General features: G+C 33.4%; 1 long non-coding RNA gene across 2 annotated transcripts; it reads right to left on the bottom strand.

Annotated features, from left to right (window-relative positions):
• Positions 1–14,818: 14,818 nt before the first annotated feature.
• Positions 14,819–23,531, bottom strand: LOC145329575 (uncharacterized). Of its 2 annotated transcripts, XR_013882966.1 has the most exons (9): positions 23,307–23,531; positions 22,665–22,760; positions 21,692–21,783; positions 20,835–20,906; positions 20,054–20,113; positions 19,207–19,293; positions 17,398–17,454; positions 16,659–16,724; positions 14,819–15,753 (listed from the first exon to the last, which is right to left on the bottom strand). It is a non-coding gene; the product is annotated as an uncharacterized LOC145329575 (long non-coding RNA). The 2 variants fall into 2 exon arrangements; XR_013882965.1 differs by lacking the exon at positions 14,819–15,753 and having other exon boundaries at positions 16,265–16,724.
• Between the last annotated feature and the right edge of the window lie 582 nt (positions 23,532–24,113).

Raw genomic sequence — 24,113 nt, 5'->3', positions numbered from 1 at the left:
ATCATTTTGGTGTATAAAATGTATAGATTGGATGTAAGATTGATGAAAAAATTAATTTTTAAAATTGTGAAAAAATGGGTGTTTTTTACATTTTTGTTACCTACCTTCATAGATAGCTAGATATCTAGACATCCAGGGACTCTGAAACTTTTTTTTGGCCATCCAGCATCCTTGAATGACCCAACGGACCAAAATATAGAGTATTAACAAAATCGGAGAGGTAGTGCAGAAAAGTGGTACATTTGGCAAATAATGCACCATTTATATTATTAGTACAGTCTCATAATAGATAGGTCTGAAGGTTAGAACATACAGAATTTATATATTTATATTCATAGTACTGTCTCATAACAAATAGGTCTAGATATTAGAACATATAGAATTTATATATTTATATTCTTAGTACAGTCTACAATAAATGAGTAAAACACAATACACGAAAATGAGCCATGCTGCTCATTTTCAATTATTTTTAAAAATTTCAAAATCTAAAAGTAAGAGGTGAAGCAGGGGGGTGATTTTGGTGTTCGACTAGGCACTATTTCCTACAGTGAAGTCAATAATACCTCAAAAAAAGTATAATTTGATTGTCTAATCAAATATAAAAATGATGATCAAGGTTATAAAAAGTAAAGGTATTTATGTATCACCGGTCTATGGTGTAATGTGTAGAGTGGCTAGTTTATTAGGTTAAAAACTTACCAGTTGACAATTATCTTGTTCTTGGCTGTAGATAGGTAATATTTTGTTAAGATTTATATGATAAATATTTACTTTTTAACTATTTTAATCTTTTAATGCCATGGTTCAAAATTGATCTCATATGTAAAATTTAGGTTTTAGTTATGGAGTTAAAGATTTTTGTTTTGAGAGTCAAGTAATCAGAAGGTTAAAAAGCCAAAAAGAAAGAAAACCAAGTTAGGAATGTTGCTTTACTTTTAGAAATAAATTACACTATGGCTTTGACGAAAGCAGTTATTTTTTGCCTGATCATAACTGCCATACCGAAAAATCATGTATGGAATCAAATTATAGACAATTATTTTTTTATTTATTTTTTTATCCACGGAAATCCGTCTATTATAAAATGCAATAAATAACTATTATTAGATCGGATATTTCAATGGATGTAGAATAGGTGGACGTCTTTATTATCACAGACTAAAAATGTCGTCAATTTAGGTTGCTGACATGTAACTTGTTTATTGGTCGCTTCGTTCATCGAGTATGAGGGAGGGGATGGGGGTGAATCGTTATTTTAGCCCACCACGTGTTTCATTTTTTAATATATGTATAATATATCCATTAATATTTTTTTCTTTTGATATTTTCTACTTTCCACTAAACTAGGGGATGAGAATAAAGGCCAAAGTTTGGGTAAAGTAATTAAGAAGTTTATACGATGGAGAAATTTTACAAACCATACTTTCAAGGCGTAGGGATAAAAGTAGTTTATTGAATAGGACATTAGTTTTTTTTTATAATGCTCTGATACCTAGAACCATGTACCAAAGAGGAAATTGAAGTGGCTGAGAAATGGTTATAGTATTACCATTTTAAGCAATTTGGCTTAAAACTGCAGTTAATATCATAGATTTCAAAACTTTACCCTTGATTTTTAGATGTGTAATGTAATTAAGTCTCCTAAAAGCTTTTTTTTATATACAAATTTTGAGAAAACTATAATTTTTGTCGGTCTAATCAGGACTCGGCAGCCGGGCGTCAGTCGCGTCTAAGCCTCAAGTTAAAACCAGTTTGAATACAAAACACTTTTGGAAAAGAGAGATTGTCATATTTGAGTCAGGTTTAGACCTCAAGCTGATATTCAAAATTGGAAATGGTTGATTTTCCTGTGGCTTACAGGTGGCTGACCCACGACTGCCTGCCGAGCCCGGATAAATATGTGATAATAACAGATTTTTTTTTTATCTCATTTAAATGTCTGTATTGTTCTACCTGTTAAACAAAACTATTGTCAAATACATATATAAAAAAATTATAACTTTAGCAGAATAACTTTGTCTAGCCAAAGTTTGTGATCCATAGTGTCCTAAGTCTTATTCTTGCTTTATGTCAGGTAATGTGGTTAAATAACTTTCATAACAATTACCCTATGTATTGTTTTTTTTTGCATGAACAAGCAAATTACATGTGTTTTTGTCTTTTTAAGATCTGCTGTTATTTCTATATACATATGCAGGACTTATGAAACAGAGAAATTATATACTATATAGATATTACTAGCTGCTATTTTCTAAGGGCATGAGGGGGTCGATCTTTCCTTCTTTCAAATATTTTTGATAGAGAGGGAGGTAAATTTTTCCTCCAAAATAGTTATACATCTTCCCAGGACCTAAGAGAAGCTTCACTGTAAAGGAGAACAATATATGTAGGTGCAACGATTACCGAGATCCTTTGGTACAGACAGACACACACACACAACGCACACAGACAAACGAACATCCTGTTACTTCTCTATTAATTTAAAGCTTTTATAACTAAAAATAACTGAATAAGAGCTTAAAACCATGCTACGACCTAGTTTTAATAAAGCTAATCACAAACGGTTTATTAGGGACCCCTTAAAAATAAGGGTATCTTTAGCCTTACTTTAGTTTAGGGGAGATAGTCTACCCTTAAATTTAGTAATGTCAAGCTTAGGTAAAGATTTTGATAGGAATACTTTAACCTTACATAAACCTATCATATTAATACAAGGTACCCCCCAAATCTACCCTTTTCAAACGATTCCCCCCCAATGAATAGCCGCCATAACACTCACCATTCCCCTCCTCCCCCCGTCCCTTAGTGTTCTTTCAATTGGGGTTATATAAGAAAATTTTCATTAGCAAAGTTTCATTAGACTTAGAGGCATTAAAAATTATCATGGATGAGGCTGTATATTCTATTTTAAGTTTTCTACATTTTTTCCCTTAATCTTAATCTTGTTTTTACTACTTTAGAGATTTTTTAGCTGATTAATAAAAACTCTTCCTATCTTTTAAGTAAAAGATTTAGGAATCCCTATCATAAACCCCTCTCCCTTTATGATGCCCCAGCCTTATAAATCCTCCCTTTTCATATAATTCTCCACCTAGGGTTACCTAAGGGTGTCGTTAATTTATTAAAAAAAATCATGAATAAAATTGTTTCTTAGCTTAACAATTTGATATATTTATTTAACAAAAAATTTTGTGGATTAAATTAAACTTTAATACAATAGAAAAAAATCTTATAGAATCATATAGAACTAAAAGCATACTCTTTGTAATAAGTTTTAAATATAACTCTTTGTAGAATTTAATTTTCACATCGCCATAGTTGTTAATTCAATTTAACAAAAAAGGATCAAAGATTCAGCACTTTTTCCATTTCAAATATTTGATTATGAGTCATGTGATTTATCTATTTTTCATGTAGTGCCTGTATACCAAGCAAAGAAATCACTCTGTACAAAAAAAAAATTAAAATCTTTCTTTATAAATCTTACATCTTTAAAGTTTAGAGAAGTAGCCGCAATTATGTATAACAAATATAGGATGTATGTCTGTGTGTGCGTGGGAATTGAATAGAAACTTCATTTGAAACTAATTAAGGCCATAATATTTTTTTTTAATTCAAGCTCAAAGAACGATTTGCTGTTTTTAAAAATAACCAAAAAATAATAAGGAAGTACAGCCGTACTACAGTATAATTAACCAATAGATATAATAGAACTAGATGGTCAATCGGGATCCATAATTTGTGAGACTTAACCCTTAACAGTTGGGCCCCTTGCCGCACCTTTATCAGTAGTTCAATGCCCCCCCCCCATTATCTCAGCTCCTATTAAAGCTGGTATCCTACACATTTCCCTAATTTTATTCCCACTGTTTAGATTCCCACAAACGGATTCCACGAAATCTGATTCCCCCAATGTTAAATATCCTTTGTTACTCTTTTCCTAATAACACTTTGGCCTGATGCACTTAGCCTACACGTCTTAAAGCAATGCGATCATATTCCCTCTTCTACAAATTGCCGCATCTAAAGATATCCATTAAAACAACATTCTTTTATTGGCCCAAGTATTCTCTTTTGACATATGATTGTTAAATACTCTAATTACAAATCATGAGATTTAAAAGACTTATAATATTATAAACTTAGCAATTTTTAGTAGCAAAGCTACTCTATAATTCGAAATATCCTTTTGTCTGTACGTCTGAAACTTTTATAAAATGAATCTTCATTTTAAAATTTCCTTCAATATGTAGCATAATTAGGTAAACCATTGTGGTCGGGCTGCTTTTAGTAAGGTTTTTAGCTACTTTTATATCTATCAATGTTAAACGGCTCCTATAAAAGATAGTAATTTTAATTTTAGAGGGGGGGGGGGGGGGTATTTACCTGCTTTACTACTAGAAATTGGAAATGTTCACAAATATGTAATGAAATATAAAGAAAATCCTTTAAAATGGTTGAGAGCGAAATCGGAAAATTATAGGCTCAAATCAAATTTTTGTCTGATTCTACCTTGTTAATTCAAAATAGTGAAGCTAATTAACATTAAACATTTTCCTACATTATATGAGATAAACGGTAACTTAAAAAAAAAAAATTTACTTTTACCTGTACAGAGACCACCTGGAGGCCTGCAGCTCCTGAACCTGGAGGTCTATCCAAAAAAAATTAAAACTTCGTGAAATTCATCTTATAAGAATGATTTTATCTTTAATAACCTATCCTCTCAGTCCAAAGATAAAGCCTAGGTACTAAGTTTACGCAAATGTGTCAAAACTTCCCCCCCCCCCCCCCCACTTAGTTATGACACTCTACAAGTGTTAATTTTGCTCTAATTTAAATTAATTTTGTTTAAAATTACTATCAAAGAAATATAGTCCCTTCAATCTTGTGATTTTATTAACAGTAGATTATTAAAAGTATTGGAAAACTGTATCCTCCGTCCATAGCGATTAGCTTTTTTCGTTAATTTAGGCATGTTAGAATTGTCCTATTCATTACTAACTTTGCATTTGATTCCTGTAGAAGTTAGGTACGAGTTAGAAAGCGTAGCAACTCTATAATCATTACCAGAAAGTCCGTACATCCATTTTAAACATGTTAATTTTTAACTTTTTTAACAACAAATTTTTATGTGATAAAATACTCAGATTAAAATGTAAGTATGCATATCCTTAAACAGTATTCTTCATTTTAGAAGTTTTGCAACAAATTTACTATAATACTTTGCATTTTCAGTTCTGACAAAAGTTACAAAAGTTAATGTTTGTCTGTCCTACCTTTTTAGAGCTTTGCTTTTATGCATGGATGTTGTCATCCTTGTTAGAATAGATTTAAATATACAATTACAAGGATGACAACATCCATAAAAGCGAAGCTCTGAAACGGCAGGACAAACGGATATTAACACTTATGTGATGTCAGAACTGAATAATCAGTATGTAAATGTATAAGAGTTATGGGGAATCGATTTGTGGAAAAGTACCTAGAACCATTAAAGCTACAGGGCTAAAAAAAATTGTGCAAGTCCCCTGTTTGATAATGAATTTCCGACTTTAAGTGAGTGAGAGTCAATTTTTGCTTCCTCCACACTTTTATTCAACAACCTTTGTTTTTACGTCCTTTTTTACTTAAGGGGGGGGATCACCAAAAAAACATAAAAAAAAAACTTGGGACAAAATACAACTTTTTGGGAGATATATTTTTCATTCCTGAACCCCATAAAACATCCCCCCAAACCTGTAGTAGTACATCCTCATCCTTATACTAAAGTAACAGGATGTTTGTGTGTCTGTCTGTGTGTCTGTACCAAAGGATCTCGCTAACCGCTGAACCGATTGGGTTCTCCTTAACAAGGTAGCTTCTCATAGGTCCCGGGAAGGTTTATAACTATTTTCTTGGGGGGTGGGACACCCCCAACGCCCCCAAAAATGAAAAATACCCCCCCCCCAATTTTTTTTTTTTTTTTAATTTTTTAACTAAAATTAAAAACGATGATGTGGGGCAACCGGCACGCCCCCCCCCCTAAAAAAAAATTTTCTACCCCACAAAATTTTTTTTTTACTTTTTCTTATAAAATCTAAAATAAGAAATTGGGTTATCAAATTCGACTCCCCCTCCTCAAGTGCCCCTAGAGGCCTCTAGGGGCGTAGCCGCTGGTAAGAAATATAGGCAATATAAGTCAATTTCAGGTTCCATGTATGATTCTGAAGGTACTGATCCTCCAAGCATAGACGTCCAAGGGGGGGCCCGGGGGGGGTGAAGTGGGGATTACCTTTCCAAACAATTTGAGGAGGGATAAATACCCCCCCCCCCAAAATAAAAATCTCTAACAAAAAAATTTTTGCCTCGCTTCCCGCACATTTTTAATACTAAATATTTAATAAAATTTAAATTACCGTCCCGCTCCAGGTATCCAGAAATTTTTTTAAAACTCCTTTTTTGAAATGAAAGAAACAGAATTTAAAAAAAAAATTTGTAGGGTGTTGTGCAAGGTCGCCCCAACCCCAAAAAAATTGAAAATTGAAGAAAAAAAATTTGACAAGAAAAATCTTTTTAGTGAGTGTGGAAGGTCACCCCTTTTCCAAAAAAAAATAAATTTGAAATTGAAGACAAAACATTTTTTTAAGAGGGTCACCCCATCCCCAGAAAAATTAAAAGTGGAAGAAAAAAATATTTGTACCGGGGGGTGTGGGAAGTCACCCCATTTCATGGAAGAAAAATTTTAAAATGGAAGATAAAAAAATTTCAGATAAAATATTTTTACGGGGGTGTGAGAGGTCACCTCACCCCCAAAAAAATTCAAAAATAAAAGAAAAAAAATTAAAAAATTGAAAATGGAAGTTAATTTTTTTTTAATTTAGGGGGGTTTGGGAGGGTTCTCAACCCCCAAAAAATATAAAATAAAAGTATTTTAAAAAAAATTTAAGGTGGTGTTGGAGATCACCCACCCATGAAATAAAAAAGTTGAAAAATTAACAAAGGGGTTTGTCTTATAGGAACCGCTTTATATGTATAACAGAATTTGATGCCAGATAGACCATCTAGATCTTAAATATCTATTCATTAGTTGTCAAAGGTGTTTTAAAACAAGTTAGAGAAGAAAGAAAAATTACCTGCTTTCTCATACATTTAAGAATACCTTAATTTATTTAGGTGTCCCTAACTTTTAATGTAAGCCTACCTTAAAGTTTTACTAAAAACCTTACATAAGTTTCCTAAGTAACCCTTATCAACCCCCCCCCTTCCCCTCTCTTCTCTCCTCTACCTGCTTTCTTTCCAATTAAGTACCCTTTAGCTATACCTAACTCTTTATGTAAAGCTAGTCTAATCCCCTCCCCCTTTTTAATGCCCCTAACTCATATATCAACCCTTTTGATCCACTTCTCCAAGCCTTACTTATGAAAAATAAAGGTTACCTTAATTAATTTTTAAAATAATAAGAATTAAAATTCTTTCATATGCAGACAATTTGATGTGGACTTTGTGTGGATTATTTTTAATTTTACTACAATAGAAAAAAATTATAAGGCAAAATCTTATAGAAATAAAAGCTACTCTTTGTAATAAACATATCAAATTGGATAATATGTGACTCTTTGTAGATTTTAATTTTAACATCTATATAGATGTTCATTCATTTTAACAAAAAAGTACATAGGTTCAACACTTGCTTATTTCTAATATTTGATTATGTGTCATGTGTTTTACCTATATTTCACATGGTGCCTATAACATGGTAAGAAATCACTATATAACAAGGATGACAACATCCATAAAAGCGAAGCTCTGAAATGGAAGGACAAACGAACTTTAACACTTGTAGATTATCAGAACTTAATTAGCAGAATATTAATACATCAGTACAAAAAATATTGTAAGTAAATTTGTTGCAAAACTGCATAAATAGATGATACTGTTTAAGGACATACTAACATTTTTGGGACTTGTTTATAGAGATGCTTTACTTATAACATTTTACCTTGTTGCATAAGAAATCAGTCTTCAAAAAATCAGAAGTATCGGATAATTTTAATATACAAAATTTGTTGTCAAAAAAGTTAAAAATTGACATGTTTCAAATGGACGTACCACCATTCTGGTATTGATTATAGAGTTGCTACGCTTTCTAAATTCTACTACAAGAATCATCATGCAAAGTTTGGAATCGATAAGACAATTCTAACCTGTTTAAATTAACGAAAAGAGCTAACTCTCTGTTACGAACGTACGGACCGACCTACGGACGGACCGACCCTAATTATAGAAAAGCTTCGCTTTTAAAAAACGTTTTTTAACCTAACTTAAAAATCTACCATCTTTAAATATTAGAGGGGTTGTAGCTATCATGTATAACAAATACAGGATGTGTGTCTGTGTGTGTGAGACTTCTTAAAAACTAATGAAGGCTATAATACTTTTTTTTTAATTTTTAAGCTAAAAGAACAGTTAGCTGTTTTAAATAATAACCTTTAAAAAAATATTCTACCAAGAAAGTACAAAAGTATAGTATAATGAACCAATAGATATAGTAGATCTAGATGGTAAATCGGGCCCAATAAGTTGTGAAACTTAATAAGGAATATCCAAAGAGGTAACTTTATCTCAAGAAAGTTAACTATTTAAAGATGACTTCTTATATATGGTATGTCATATGCTTTAAATTATGCGAGGGAAGAAATTTTTTAACCATATGATTAACCAAAGCAAAGGCTTATCCTATGAAAGACTATTTATAGATGATTCATTTTGCGAATGATATCAAAGGATAATTGCTCTTTCTAACCAAATTTTGTTTACTTTCTAACCAAAATATAGTAGATTGATCCTCCCCTATTGGCTGAATTTGGGAGTATGTATCTAGATTATACCTTTTAATAATTCTTACTTGATAATTTCTTTATTGGTGTTCCTTTATTTCTTCAAATCTTGAATGACAGCTTTAAATGCCTTATTTTTGATTACATTTTTTTACGGCAATGCTTCGCCTATCTATTATGAAGTGTTGATTTAGGGAAAAGAGAACACTGAAAACATTTTTTACTGTGCTAAGAAAATTGCTAATAAAACATCACATGTTTTATTTTAATTGAGAAAGAGGGGACAATGGGCTATTTATTACCAGCTTATACCAATAACGAAATTAATTTTAAAAAATCACAAACATTAACACTTGTATAGTGTCAGAACTGAATAATCAGAATATAAATGTATACGAGTCGAAGCAAAATTGTAAGTAAATTTGTTGAAAAACTGCTTGATACAGAATAATGTTTATGGACATACTTACATTTTAAGGACTTGATAGAGTTGCTTTGCTTATAATATTGTTCTTTGTTGTCCCAGAAATCAATATACCAAAAAGCAGATCAAAGGGATAATTAGATCACATAAAAAAATTGTTGTTAAAAAAGTAGAAAAATCAACATGTTTAAAATGGACGTACGGACATTCTGGTGATGATTATAGAGTTGCTATGCTTTCTAAATCGTACCTAACTACTACAGGAATCATCATGCAAAGTTTGAAATCAATAGGACAATTCTAACATGCCTAAATTAACGAATAAAAGCTATCTATCTTGGACGGACCGACCCTAATTATAGAAAAGCCTCGCTTTTAAAAATCATCCTGTACAAAACATTTTGAAGCAATTCATATAAATCTAATATCTTTAGAGGGGTAGCCAAAAGATATGGTGTATGTCTGTCTGTGTGTGTAGGACTGGACTAAGAACTACGCATGAAAACAGTTTTTAGTATCTTTAAAAGTTTTTAAAAGCAAGAATAAGATTCCTTTTTTTAAATATAACTAATGGCATATAAGAAGCTTCCATGAAAAGAAACCTATTCATTCCAGAAGCTAGCAAGATATTTTAAACATCCTTGATTATATCTCTATTTTTATGACCATTGTATTTACCTTCACTTTTACTTTATTTCTAAAATAGCGGCTACGCCCCTAGAGGCCTCTAGTGGCACTTTAGATGTTTTTATTTGTTAAAGTCTCTACATTACTTCTTTATTTTACGATAATTCTCTTTATGTTACAATAAAGTCTCCCATATATTTTAAATATTTCGATTTTTTGTCATTTCTCTTGGGAGGTTGGTTGTAACCTCTCCCAAAATAGTCATAAACCTTCCCAGAAACCATGAGAATCTACATATTAAGGAGAACCCGATCGGTTCAGCGTTTAGCGAGATCCTTTGGTACAGACACACAGACAAACAAACATCCTGCTACTTTAGTATACGGATTATAGCGCATATGAAGGAACACAAATGAATATATCAATCAGTTAAATGTAGATGAAATCAGGGATCTAAAGGGATAAGACAATAGTAGATAAATTGATACCCCGCCCAAATTGAATTTTGGGATGCCTAGGCAAAATTTTTGAATTTTGATCTCTCCCCCCCCCCCATATAAAAAAAAGCTTGGACGTCCTTGTCCTGTACAATTAGTGGTTGAAACGGCTGGATATTAAGATTAATGAACATACCAATTAAATTTCGTAAAAAAGTCCCAAAAGTTTTTAAGCTATTGAATAAGAAAACGTTATAATACAAATTTGGGGACTAATGTAATATTTTAGAAAGCCCAATGACCCCTCCCTCCCTGGATTGAATGAGAATTTGTACTTGCTTTCTACCTGACTTAACTAGATAAGATACCTTTTATATGTTAAGTATACCTAAGTAATTTTATGTAACCCTAATTAAATAATTAAAAAATAAAATTAAAAAATATGAAAGATAAGTCTGAATTAGAGTAATTTTTTTTTCGTCTACATAAATAGAAAAAAAGAAACATTATAAATAACTAAAAGTGTACTCATTGTAATAAAATTTTAATTATAGCTCTTTAAATGTAGAATCAAATAATTACATCTATTTTGTTGTTCATTCATTTTAACGAAAAAAAATAATTTGCAAATGTTTAGCACACCTGCCCATTTCCAATATTTGAATATGATTTGTGTTTTTTATATATATTGGGGGAGGTTAATTTACCATATTTTCTATTAAAAAAATCACCCTATAAAAATATTTTTAAGTAACCATTCTTTATAATTAGAAAAATCAAAAATATCTTTGGTTACTTGCTATTATTTATAACACAGATAGGATGTATGTGGCGGAATTTACAAGGAACCGTGCTCAAAAACTTTAAAAAGATAGGAATATTTTTAAAAAATTTTAGTTAGAAAAACAATTGGCTGTTTTAAGACATAACCCAAAAGGTACTCGTATATCATCAAACCTGCTTTTTCTTGACATAGCTTAATGTAACTAAGAACAAAATAGGAACCCCTAGTAAACTTTATAAGATACCTTAAACCTTTCCTAAGTCTTACTTGACATTACTACATTTAGGAATACTTAACAATAACTAAGAAACTCCAAAGGTATACTTAACTAAAAGCTTACATAAGCCTGACATAAGAAAATACCATTAGGGACACTTATCTTCGTTTGTGATTCTCACTAATATATCTTTATAGAAATATATAAAAACATCTAACTTTTTTTATATCAGAAGTGAATCCAATAACTATTGATTTCTTCTATTCAAAGTCCTATTTCTTGACCCTGCGGGCCGAATATCCTAACCCTGTAGGGCAATCATTAACATTTACCTAACCTAAAAGATACAATAAAAGCTACTGTGAAAATATGACGAAACCCGCAACTTCGTTTTCTTTCAGGGCTTAAGCTACGTACTTTTCAATTGTATGTACATCCTCTAACTATGCATGTTAATAACCTTGTTACCTTATTCCAGGAAAGAAAAAAACAAAAGACTTTTTTTCACTAATGAGAATTAGAAAGAAAATAATAAAAGAATTATTCTTACTCAACCTACGTGACGAATATGAATTATCTTATTATTAAAAGAAATATTAAGTCTTTTTGTTTATCTGTCAGTTTTTTAGTTTATCTTGCTTACTTTATATCCTCTTGTGTACCTATATCTTTTGAACTATTCAATTCATATTTTTTAATCTGTAAGTTTATCTGGTTATTTATCTGTCTGTTCATCTATCTATTCATCTGTCTGTTCATCTGTCTGTTTCACTATTTTTTCATCTGCCTGTTCATATGTCTGTTCATCTGTATGTTCATCTGTCTGTTCATCTGTCTATTTATCTGTCTGTTCATCTGTCTATTTATCTGTCTATTTATCTGTCTGTTCATATGTCTGTTCATCTGTATGTTCATCTGTCTGTCATCTGTCTGTTCATCTGTTTGTTCATCTATCTATTCATCTGTTTTTTTATATGTCTGTTCATCTGTCTATTTATATGTCTGTCATCTGTCTGTTCATCTGTCTGTTCATCTGTCTGTTCATCTGTCTGTTCATCTGTCTGTTCATCTGTCTGTTCATCTGCCTGTTCATATGTCTGTTCATCTGTCTGTTCATCTGTCTGTTCATCTGTCTGTTCATCTATCTATTCATCTGTTTTTTTATATGTCTGTTCATCTGTCTATTTATATGTCTGTCATCTGTCTGTTCATCTGTCTATTCATCTGTCTATTCATCTGTCTGTTCATCTGTCTGTTCCACTATCTATTCATCTGTCTGTTCATCTGTCTGTTCATCTGTCTGTTCAGCTGTCTGATCATCTATCTATTCATCTGTCTGTTCATCTATCTATTCATTTATTTGTTTATCTGTCTGTTCATCTGTCTATTTATATGTCCGTTCATCTGTTTTTTTATATGTCTGTTCATCTGTCTGTTCCACTATCTATTCATCTGTCTGTTCATCTATCTATTCATTTATTTGTTTATCTGTCTGTTCATCTGTCTGTTTATATGTCTGTCATCTGTCTGTTCATCTGTCTGTTCATCTGTCTGTTCATCTGTCTGTTCATCTGTCTGTTCATCTGTTTTTTTATATGTCTGTTCATCTGTCTATTTATATGTCTGTCATCTGTCTGTTCATCTGTCTGTTCATCTGTCTGTTCATCTGTCTGTTCATCTGTCTGTTCATCTGTCTATTCATCTGTCTATTCATCTGTCTGTTCATCTGTCTGTTCCACTATCTATTCATCTGTCTGTTCATCTGTCTGTTCATCTGTCTGTTCAGCTGTCTGATCATCTATCTATTCATCTGTCTGTTCATCTATCTATTCATTTATTTGTTTATCTGTCTGTTCATCTGTCTATTTATATGTCCGTTCATCTGTTTTTTTATATGTCTGTTCATCTGTCTGTTCCACTATCTATTCATCTGTCTGTTCATCTATCTATTCATTTATTTGTTTATCTGTCTGTTCATCTGTCTATTTATATGTCCGTTCATCTGTCCGTTCATCTGTCTGTTCATCCTTCTTTTCATCTGTCAGTTCATCTGTCTGTCATCTGTCTATTCATCTGTCTGTTCATCTGTCTGTTCATCTGTCTGTTCATCTGACTGTTCATCTGTCTGTTCATCTGTCTGTTCATCTGTCTGTTCATCTGACTGTTCGTCTGTCTGTTCATCTATCTATTCATATGTTTGTTTACCTGTCTGTTCATCTGTCTATTTATATGTCTGTTCGTCTGTCTGTTCGTCTGTCTGTTCATCTGTCCGTTCTTCTGACCATTCATCTGTCTATTCATCTATCTGTTCATCTGTTTGTTCATATATCTGTCAATCTTTCTGTTCATCCGTCTGTTCATCATCCAGTCTATTATTTCTCAGCCAATAATCTATAAATCTGAATGTCTGCCTGCATGTCTGTATATCTGTCCATATGTCGTCAATCTACCCATCAGTCTTTCTGATTATCAGTTTATCATAATGCAAGTCATATTACATAAAGGTTTGAAAGGAGGGTTTAAATTTTGCAATTCTATTGGTAGAGGGTAAAGTTATATAAAAATCAAGTTTTTAATATTTTTTTTTGGAAATCCAAATTGTTTATTTGATAGAAAATCGTGACGAGCTCATTCTCTTCTTTTCAACCTGTCTATCTTCTTTAGAATGTCTTTAAAGCCTTTTTGTTAACTTTATCCATATATCTATTTCTATGAAAATTTATCTTCTTTTATTTATCCCTGTTTTTACTGATTTATCACCAATTTTTCTCTCTCTATCTAAAATCTAATTTTGTCAATTAAAGTTTGAAAGGAAAATTTCAGATACTTTCAAATAGTTTAAATTTACCTAAGTTTCCCAATGGATTTAGAACAAGTTTTCAGAGAAAAAAACTATTTTAAAAGATTTACATCATACCTGTTTTTTTTAGCTTGATAATGATTTATTTATAAGCGGCTACACCTAAGAAAGGGCGTTATGATCAGGTTTATTTCATTCCCGTGTCTACGATACTGGCGCTGCGGGAAAATTTAAATATTTTTCGGTGATTTTTCTTAGGAGGTTGGTGGTATCATGCCCTAAAATAGTTATAAACCTTCCCAGGACCTATGAAAAGCCCTATTAGGGAGAAATAATATAACGGTTAGTATAATAGTAACTGTAGAGTCATCTTTGAGTTTTGAGATATATAGAACAGTAGGATATTCCCTAGAAAGCATAATTTGTTCAGTGGAATAAGGATCTTAAGCTTCATCAAGATAGACACCCATCATTCAGTAAAGTGCTTTTAAATAAATTGTTCATAAAACGATAATTTATACCAGAAAAAAACCCGCAATTGTACGTGAAGTTAATGAAAGCAAAAAAAGTAAGAGGAGCCGTGTTAGAATTAGAAATAAAATTTAAATCAATTCAAATTTAGTTGCTGGATTTTCTCTGAACAGGGTGTGAGAACAAAATTAAATCAAAACACAAACTATTAAAAACATTTGATAAGTTTGATATTGTGGTATTCACCATCCAAGTTTATGCATCTCCATCCCTGTCCACATTCCTATACTTCTCTGGCTGAGTCAGACCTCCACTTGTAACCGCCACTATACTCCATCCTGCTGTGTTGAGGGCTAGTTGATTTTATGCAGGCCTTGTGAGAACATCTCTCCATCAGCTTGCACTTGGTAGACTGTATACCTATATGCTAGGTTGTCGACAGTCTTAGTCCTATATTCCTGTGCACGTGGTTTTCTGTCCTTTACAGAAAACGAGACGTCCAAGCCTTTAATTGATATCATATTAAATATATCCTATAATAATAATCCCATTAATCTGCCTATTCTAACCAGTTTAATTGCTTAATAAATATTGTATTTTTTAGAAATACCTTTGTTATATTATTGATATTTAATTGTATCGAAGCTACTCTATACTCGTATTCCGGTCTGTCTGTACATCCCCTCATACGTCATTTTGGCGCAGTCTTGTCTACCACTCAATTTTTGAGGGGGGAAGGTATAGATAATTATTAACGTACAGACAAAATTAAATTGTAAAGTAGCTTCGATTGCAAAGTGAAATTAATATTTTCCTGATAACTAAGTTTATTCACGGAAACAGTTTATAGTAACAATTTGTTACAGAATATTTCTAATAATTATTTCGTGGCAAACTGCCAAATAAAGATAAAAAGGAACCCGCCTTTTATTTTCACACTAGTATTTAATTTCACACATTTCCATATTTTCTCCCTAAAACAGGAAGAAAGGGATATTTCCAAGTTCTTAAAAAAGTTCGTGGTAGACAAAGCAGTGTTAACGAACACTACACTCCAGCACCATGACCGATAATGCCAAGAAAGGGGATAATGATAAAACCAAAAATCCGCCGCCTCCGCCGGCTCCGGCCGTCCCTGGTACCTCGCAGCAGCAGTCTGACCCGCTTTCCCCTGAAAAAATCAAAGAACTCATAACGGAAGCGTTAAATGTTAAGTTAAACGAATACTCGTCACATTATAGAGATATAATAAAACAAGAATCCGAGATTATGAAGCTCGAAATAGAAACAAAATGGGCAGGGTTTAAGGACACGGAATCACATCGCAGATTATTAGCCGACACCGACATCTTAGATCTAAAACGTAGAGTATCAAAACTCCCAGCGGACGGAAATCTTGGCCCATTGTTTGCGGAAAAAACGTTAAACGAAAGTCTTAACACGACTCATTTTAACACCATAGGTGATGATTCAATTAATGCCACTTTTTATGACCGGCTATCGGTCCAGCAAAAGATAAACGTGATCGAATGGGTCGCCAAGGATAGAATTACAGCCCCAGGTTGTATGGCCTATTCAATTGTAGGCTTTATAGGTCCGGCGGATAATGACAATTGGATGAATGTAAGAGAAACTTCTCTAACGGAATATGAAAAAACCTTACTAGAAAGGTTTCCCTTTATCCCTGATAGGATTAAGTCGTTAGAGCCCCTCCGTAGACCTACACGGTCTGCACCCAATGTAGCAACAAGACCCTCTACAAGAAACACACCAAACACAGGCACATCCGCGACGGCAACAACTAGCGCCGCCGACGATGATTTTATTAAAGAATGCTTTATTAAAGGACAAAAATGGGATTCCGATTTTGCGAGGGATGCCCCTAGGTGGGACGGCAGGGCCGACTTTGATAATTTCTTTTCTAATTTGTGGAGGGTTGCAAAGACATACAGAATCTGTGACCCAATCCTTTTTAAGGATATTTTATACCAGCGAATTTATGACTCTAGAGGGGAACGATTAGGAGACCTAATTACGCCTGAAAGAAATCAGGCCTTATCTGCCTTAAGTTATTACCTGATGATTAGGAGGCTGGTCACTCCTTTCTCGGATCCAGAAGTAGCCTCGCAGTACTTCTACAACCTAAAACAGGAGACTAATCAACCCCTTGACACCTATTTTGAAAACAAACTTAGGGTGTTCAAACTCATGAATCCTGGCCTCATACCCAAAAAGAAGTGGAAAGAATTCTATCTTAACGTTAGCAAAAATCTGCTGTATACCAACCTTGCCATGGACATGGCCAATTACGTTGAGAGTATGCAATTTTTGGACGATTACAACGCTTACTTAAATAAACTTATTAACCTCGGACAAAGATACGTTAATTGGGATGGGTCTGGCCATATTAGCAAGGAAAACCTTTCGGCTTGCTATTCCCAAGCCATGGAAATGTTCCTACCCAAAAATTCTGCGGAAACGAAAAAACAACCCATAATCAGCATTATCGAAGATAATACCCCCACTAACACGGCAATGTATAAGGAAAACTTAACCAAAGAACCTGACGAGGTTCCCTCTTGGGTAGATCATGAGGATGATCCTATTGCTTGGGATCAAATCGAGGGCGTTATAGGAGCCTTTAATGGGAGGAGTAAAAATATTAAATGCTGGCATTGTAATATCCCTGGCCATGTAGTGCAGAATTGCAACAAAAAGAAAGCTGGGGAGCCCCCACATCCTGAGTCCCGCTTTGGTAAAACACGGAGTAAATTCACACCACCTAGAAAAGCTCCAGGTAATAGTAATAAAATACCTGAGCAGTATGCGCGTAAAACTATCAACCAAATGGATCAGGAAGCCAGCGAGGAATCTGAAATAGATAAATATGTACAAGCGATTGTTAAAAATCACGTCCATTAGATGTAAAAAAATAAGTGGATATATGCGATATTAATTGTCCCTATCCCAGAAAATAAAAATTTGCTGAATGAATTTCATATTTTGATATGAAAGATAAACAAAATATCCCATGTCAAGCTAAACTTGCAAATTCCTTAATATCAAATATCCCTTGCCAAGCAATGCTTTGGCGCGAAAAAATAAAACAAATTGTTATTATTAAGTCTGACTAAGCAACACAAAATAAACTCCTTCCCCTCCTTTCCCTATCCAAATGTAGCTGATACAGGAAATTGGGGGAAATAGGGAGGTAACCTGAGGAGCATTTCACATGCACTTAATATTTCCATTTTTTTAAAAATCTAATAGTCTTTATAAAGAAGCCAACAAGTGAATACCTATTTTCTATTTAGTAGTATTTATTTTTAATATCGCATGATCTATCTAAAATGTAAATATCGTATATTTTGAGTGTATATATATAAGAATCTAAAACATTCTAGTTCAATTTTTAACCGCTAGGGGACCTTAAGCGAATTATCTGTATATAAACAATGATTTTTGAGTTAAATCCTCAGTATCAATTTTATCTGAGAGTTGCACACTTTTAGTCTCTGATTTTTGTAGCTGAAATATTTCAGCAATTATGTATAATAACTTATTCATATGGATAAATATTATTGCATTTTGTACAGTGACAATAATAGAACTATATTTAATTTATTATGTATCCGAAAGATGTCGCCTAGAATGCTATCGCGGTCCATATAAGTAAATAATAAGAAGGGGGGGGGGGTCTACTGGAAAATCTGTATAAATACGAGCGAATTTCCAAATTTAATTCAGTTGTTCAGGAAGATTTTTAATTATCTTTTCCTCTCTGATTTTTTGAGCTGCAATCAAGCAGCAGTTAAAAATTAAAAACTTTAATCACTTAAAACGTGATTAATAAAATCTTAAACATTTTGATTAAATTATTTTCCGCTAGGATTACTAGCAGAATAAAATAAACTTAGTTCTATTAGCTTCCGCTAGGATTACCAGCGGAATAAAAAGTCTATATAAAAGTGAATGTATATTATTAATCAAGGCCAGTTACTATCAAAGCAGTTACTACAAACCACTTCTTATTTTTGAAGCTGACTTCAGCATTAATTATACTTTAGTAAATACATAAACTTGTTCTACCCCATAGGTGGAAAAATTAAGTATAAATACTAACAATATCAGAATAATAAATCAGTCATCATTGACCCTCTTTATTATATTAGTCATATCTAATATTTTTTGAGCTGTAATTCAGCGCTAACTTTATATTATTTGATATTGTGAATCAAATACTAACTAGTAAAACTATATTTTGTATAAATACAGATATAAGTCAAAAAATAAGTCAGTCTGTTTTTAATGTCTTGTTAGTTGCAAGCTGAACACTTATTTTTAAGCTACTTTGTAGCCTTTCAATCTTTCGAAAACTTTTTAGTTCAATTTTATTCCGATAGGTTTTTATCATATATCCAAGTATATAAATAAGGACCCGTATTAAAGTCTAGTAGTCTCTTTAGAACTATCAACATTCTCATACTTATTAAGAAATTTCTGGAGCTGAAAAGCGCTTAATAAAAACTTAATGAAACCCAGAAAATTATATAAAATTATTTTAACAATTAACCATATTGTTAAAACATTTCATTATTTAAAAAGATTCGACAGACAACTATACCTGGAACACAGGAAATCTCTGTGTGAGGATTACCATCGTCTAACCGCTGAGGTGGGGATCTTGGAAAATATGCATCTTAGGCTTCGACTAAAAATATAATTTATTTTATAATGCCTATCTGTGCAAAACTAAAAGTTCTTAATCCCGTGGGGGGGGAATTCCTGCAACACGCTTTAGTGGATACAGGAAACAACTTTAGGTCCCTTATTTCTAAAGAAATCTTAGATGATAATAAAATCACATTCACCCCTGCCAATCTTAGCGCTCTGTCTGTAGATTTAAAACCAGTAAATATCATAGGACACGTAAGTTTAAAATTCAGCTTTGATGGGTCAGATAAAATATTCGAAGAAACGTTTTACATCCCTGAAACGACGTCTAAAATTATAAATCTAGGATATGAATTTCTCAAAGTTAATCGAATTAATTTGTTACTAGATAAGTTTTCATTCGAGCTCCCCACTGGCGAGCAAATCCCAATAGAAAATTCGACAATTAACATAGTTGAAGAAAGTAAGAACATACCCTTGATTCCTACAAATAATGTTCATACGGAACAAAACTCCCTTATCCCAGGAATAAATTGGAGTAACCAGGGGGGGACTGGGACATTAAAACAAAATAAAACATGCGTAAAATTAGCAAAGAAAACAACATTCTTGCCGGGGGGGAATACAACGGTGATAACAATACCTATCCACCAAAAAAATAGGAAGCTGTATATATCCCCAAATAATTCTAAAATGACAAGCCATAACGGCTTGATGCTTATGGAGGGTATTTATAATGTAAATGAGAAGGGAGAATGTTGGGTAAATTTTGTCAATTTAGCAGGAAAAAATATTACCTTATTGAATAACGTTAAAGTTGGATATTGCTTTGAATTTGAATCAGATTCCCCAAATTCCTGCAATAAAAATATTAATCAAATAAATGAATTGTCAGGAACTACACTTCTTAAAAGAATTAAATTCATTAAAGAAAAATTAGACTTAGAAAATAGTGATCTTATCAAAAATAACCCAGGGATGAAGGAAAAGGTAGTAAAATTATGCCTTGATCATTTCGATATATTTTCGGTTGACGATGCCGATATCGGTAACTGCGATCTCTTACAGTATAAAATAGACTTGATCCCCGGGGCTAAACCTATTAAGGCTAGAAACATTCAATTAAACCCATTATACGAAGCCAAATTAAAAGAACAAATTGAAAACTGGCTAAGGGGGGGCGTCATCGAGGAGGGCTACAGCGAGTGGTCCTCCCCAATCTTTGCGGTAAAGAAAAAACCAACGGCTGGGGGGGAAGGCAAACTTAGGTTCGTTATCGATTTTCGTGCGCTTAATAGTGTAACACGAAAAATTAACTGGCCCCTTCCCTTGATTTCTAGTAATCTAGAAAAATTAGGCACTGGCAATGTATTTACCACCCTCGACTTGACTAGCGCATTCCATGCGCTAGCCATTTCGGAGGAAAGTAAACACTTGACAGCGTTCACAGCCCTTAACAGGCAGTATCTTTTCAAGAAACTGCCGTTCGGACTGTGTAACGCGCCAAGTGTTTTCTGCCATTTGATGGACAGAGTCCTAACCCTTATCCCTGGCTTATACGAATTTATAATTTCTTACCTTGATGATCTTATTATATTCTCAAAGAATGTTGAGGAACATCTGAAGCATCTCAGAAAACTCTTCGGAGTCCTAAAAATAGCAAAACTTAAGTTAAATCTAGCCAAATGTAAATTTTTCACATCCGAATGTACATATTTAGGTCATATAGTCAGTTCCCAAGGACTTAAAATGAACCCCGCATATTTAGAACAAATTAAAAATTGGAGCAGGCCCAGGACAGGCAAGGAACTCCAGCGTTTCCTGGGCTTCTCCAATTATTATAGGGCCTATTTCCCATCCTATGCAAAAAATTCTTGTACCCTAGATGAACACAGAAACGATAAAGTTATCGAATGGACCGATTCCCTATCAAAAGATTGGGAAAATTTCATAAATATGTTCTCAAATTCTATAAGTAAAGGCTATCCCCAGTGGGATAATCCAAACCCCTTTATAGTAGATGTAGATTTTTCTACAAGTTATTTCGCTGGAATTCTCAGCCAAAACCAGGGGGGGGAAGAAAGAATTATTGGAATATGTTCCAAAAAATGTAACGGGGCAGAGAAAAATTATCCAAGTTATAAAGGCGAATTAGCATGTCTAGTATTTGTTCTTAAAACCTTTCTTCATTATTTAAGATTTAGAAACTTTATTGTACGTACAGATTCGATTTCCTTAGTTCATTACAAAAAATGGCAAAAAGGAACAATAAATGGTGTAACTCTGAGATGGATTTTCTTTATCCAAAGTTTTGACTTTACAGTAATTCATAGGAAGGGTAGGGACCATTGCAATGCCGACAATCTATCTAGAGGGCAATTTTTATGCAAAGAACATAAGGAAACCGATTGTGAAAAATGTACTAGCTCATTTACCTTGGATCCTTATGAACAGGATTGCCCCTACCAAGACCAGATTTTTGAGTTACATGCGGCTTCGGAAGTCGGTGTGCACAATGTTTGGCAATCTGAAACACAAAAAGATCAAGTATTATCTGACATTCGTAGGTGGATATTCGAAAAAAAGAAGTTGTCGAGTTTTGAAAAAGCTGAACTAACCGGCCGGAAAGAGGTCCTTTTTAAATTAATAGAACATTTATACGTTATGGAAGGACTTCTAATATTTAGACAACCTCTTAGCAATGGAACATTCATTGAAAGACCCGTCGTACCCATTGGATTATATAATAAAGTTTTTGAATTAGCACATAATAATATTATAGGTCACAAGGGGGTTAACGAAACAATACGCAAGATAAATGAAAGATTCTTCCTTATAGGAATTAATAAGTTTGTTGAATCACGCATCAAAAATTGTATCACCTGCCTAAGAAAAATAGGACAGGTACCTAAACATAAACAACCTATCACCCATTCAGCCATTAGTCACGAGATTTTTGGCCAGGTATCAGTAGACCTTATCGGTCCTTTAACCCCTAACTATTTCCAAGGACAACATGTCCGCTACATATTTATCCTAGTTGACCTATTCTCTAGGTACATAATCGCCCACCCCATCAAGGACGCCACCGTGGAAAGCACGGTGAAGGTCATCCTTGAACAGGTGGTACCCACCTACGGCTTATTTCGGTCATTGAGGAGTGACAGGGGAACAAATTTTACTGGGGAAGTTTTCAAAAAAGTTATGGATGAATTAGGTATCGAAACTAAACTTATTCCACCAAGAAACCCTAATAGTAACCCATGTGAAAGGCATAATCAAAGCATTTATGCAGGTCTAAGATCTGATGACCGATTCGAAAGTAAAGACTGGGCAAGAAAATTAGCTTTGACCACTTTTGTAATTAACTCTAGTACGTCTAGAAGAACGGGGTATACGCCATATTACCTTATGTTCGGCAGACAACCAACTCTCAATCTCGATTTCTTTTCTCCAATCCTGCAGAAAAGGCAAGACATTGATTGCAGGTCTTACTTAAACTACCTAAAAAATTTGGAAGAAATTATTGCACAGGTTTCCAAAAAATCTAAAATCTATTTAGAGTTTCAAAATAAATCTAGAAAGGCTTTTCGTTAACGACGTTTGCTTTGCTTTTTTTAACCTAGTCAAGATAGGGGTCAGTAAAAAATTGCAATCTTTCTATGGGGGTCCTTTTATTGTAACAAAAAAATTCTCAGAGGCCCTTTTTGAACTCAGTCCCTTTGGATCAAATCCAATAAAAACTAACCAAGTTGTTAGTAGAGATAAAATACGAAAAATAGATTCTAAAGTAGAATTATTGGGGGAAACACTTTCCTTTAACGTCTTTCCAATTGAGGAAATTGTCCCGTCTGAGGAAATAACCTTGACCATAGATAATACCGGACAAACCGAAATAAACGATAATAAAGGTATGGAAAATGACGATTTTACCTACCTAGATAACGATGGTGACGATTTTATAGAAGAAAACCCTGAAACTAGTCAGGACTTACCCCAGGGGGAGGTGGATTGTGATGGGGGAGGGGATATAATGGAAAAAAAACTCACCATTTGAGCCACAGCCCAAAGACCAAGAACCCCCTGGCGCAGATCGGTCATCCGGTCCTAACACCCACGTCGAAAATAGTTTCTTGGAAGAAACCGTCCCGTCCGAGGCTTCTTTCTTCGCACAAAGACCCAAACAATCCAGCCCTGAAAAGGTTATTAATGTTAACAAACAAAGCATAGTACCCAAGTATATATTAGAAGAAGAAAGAAAAACTAGGTCACAAGGGGGGGATAACCGCATACATGTCCAAATCGTACTGCATAACCCAATTAAAAGGAAGAAATAAAATGTATATAAAAATGTATAATTATATAAAACCAAGGTGGCAAATGTATATAGCTTAATCTACGTATGTATAATAACGAAAATAAACAAAAAAAATATATGTTAAAACTAACTAATTAACATATTTCAGAGAAAAACAAGAAGCATAAAAATAAAATGCAGCATCATTTGGCAAAGGCACCAGGAGCTCGAGGTAAATTTATTTTGGGATTCTTGGGGCTTTTTATTATTTTGGCAAAATCAAATGCGTCCGAAATAATACAAATAGATGCGACTCAATGTGTAGCAAACGAAAATCCGCGTTTGAAAATCTCTGAATGCGCTGCGTTTCTTAATATTACCAATATTGAACAAAAACAATTTCACCTACTTCAAAAGGTTGAAAGAAAAATTATACCTGGAATTCGTTGCCACCTCCGAACCAGTACTCATTACTGGTATTGTGGCAGATATAGCCACATCCACCTCGCTGCTCCAGCACTCGTGGAGATACCGAGCCTCGTAACTTATGAAGACTGTTA

This window comes from Acartia tonsa, chromosome 10 (assembly GCF_053477335.1).
Source record: "Acartia tonsa isolate MP-2025a chromosome 10, ASM5347733v1, whole genome shotgun sequence".
In the NCBI taxonomy this organism is placed as follows: domain Eukaryota; kingdom Metazoa; phylum Arthropoda; class Copepoda; order Calanoida; family Acartiidae; genus Acartia; species Acartia tonsa.
This window is presented reverse-complemented; position numbering and strand designations above follow the sequence as displayed.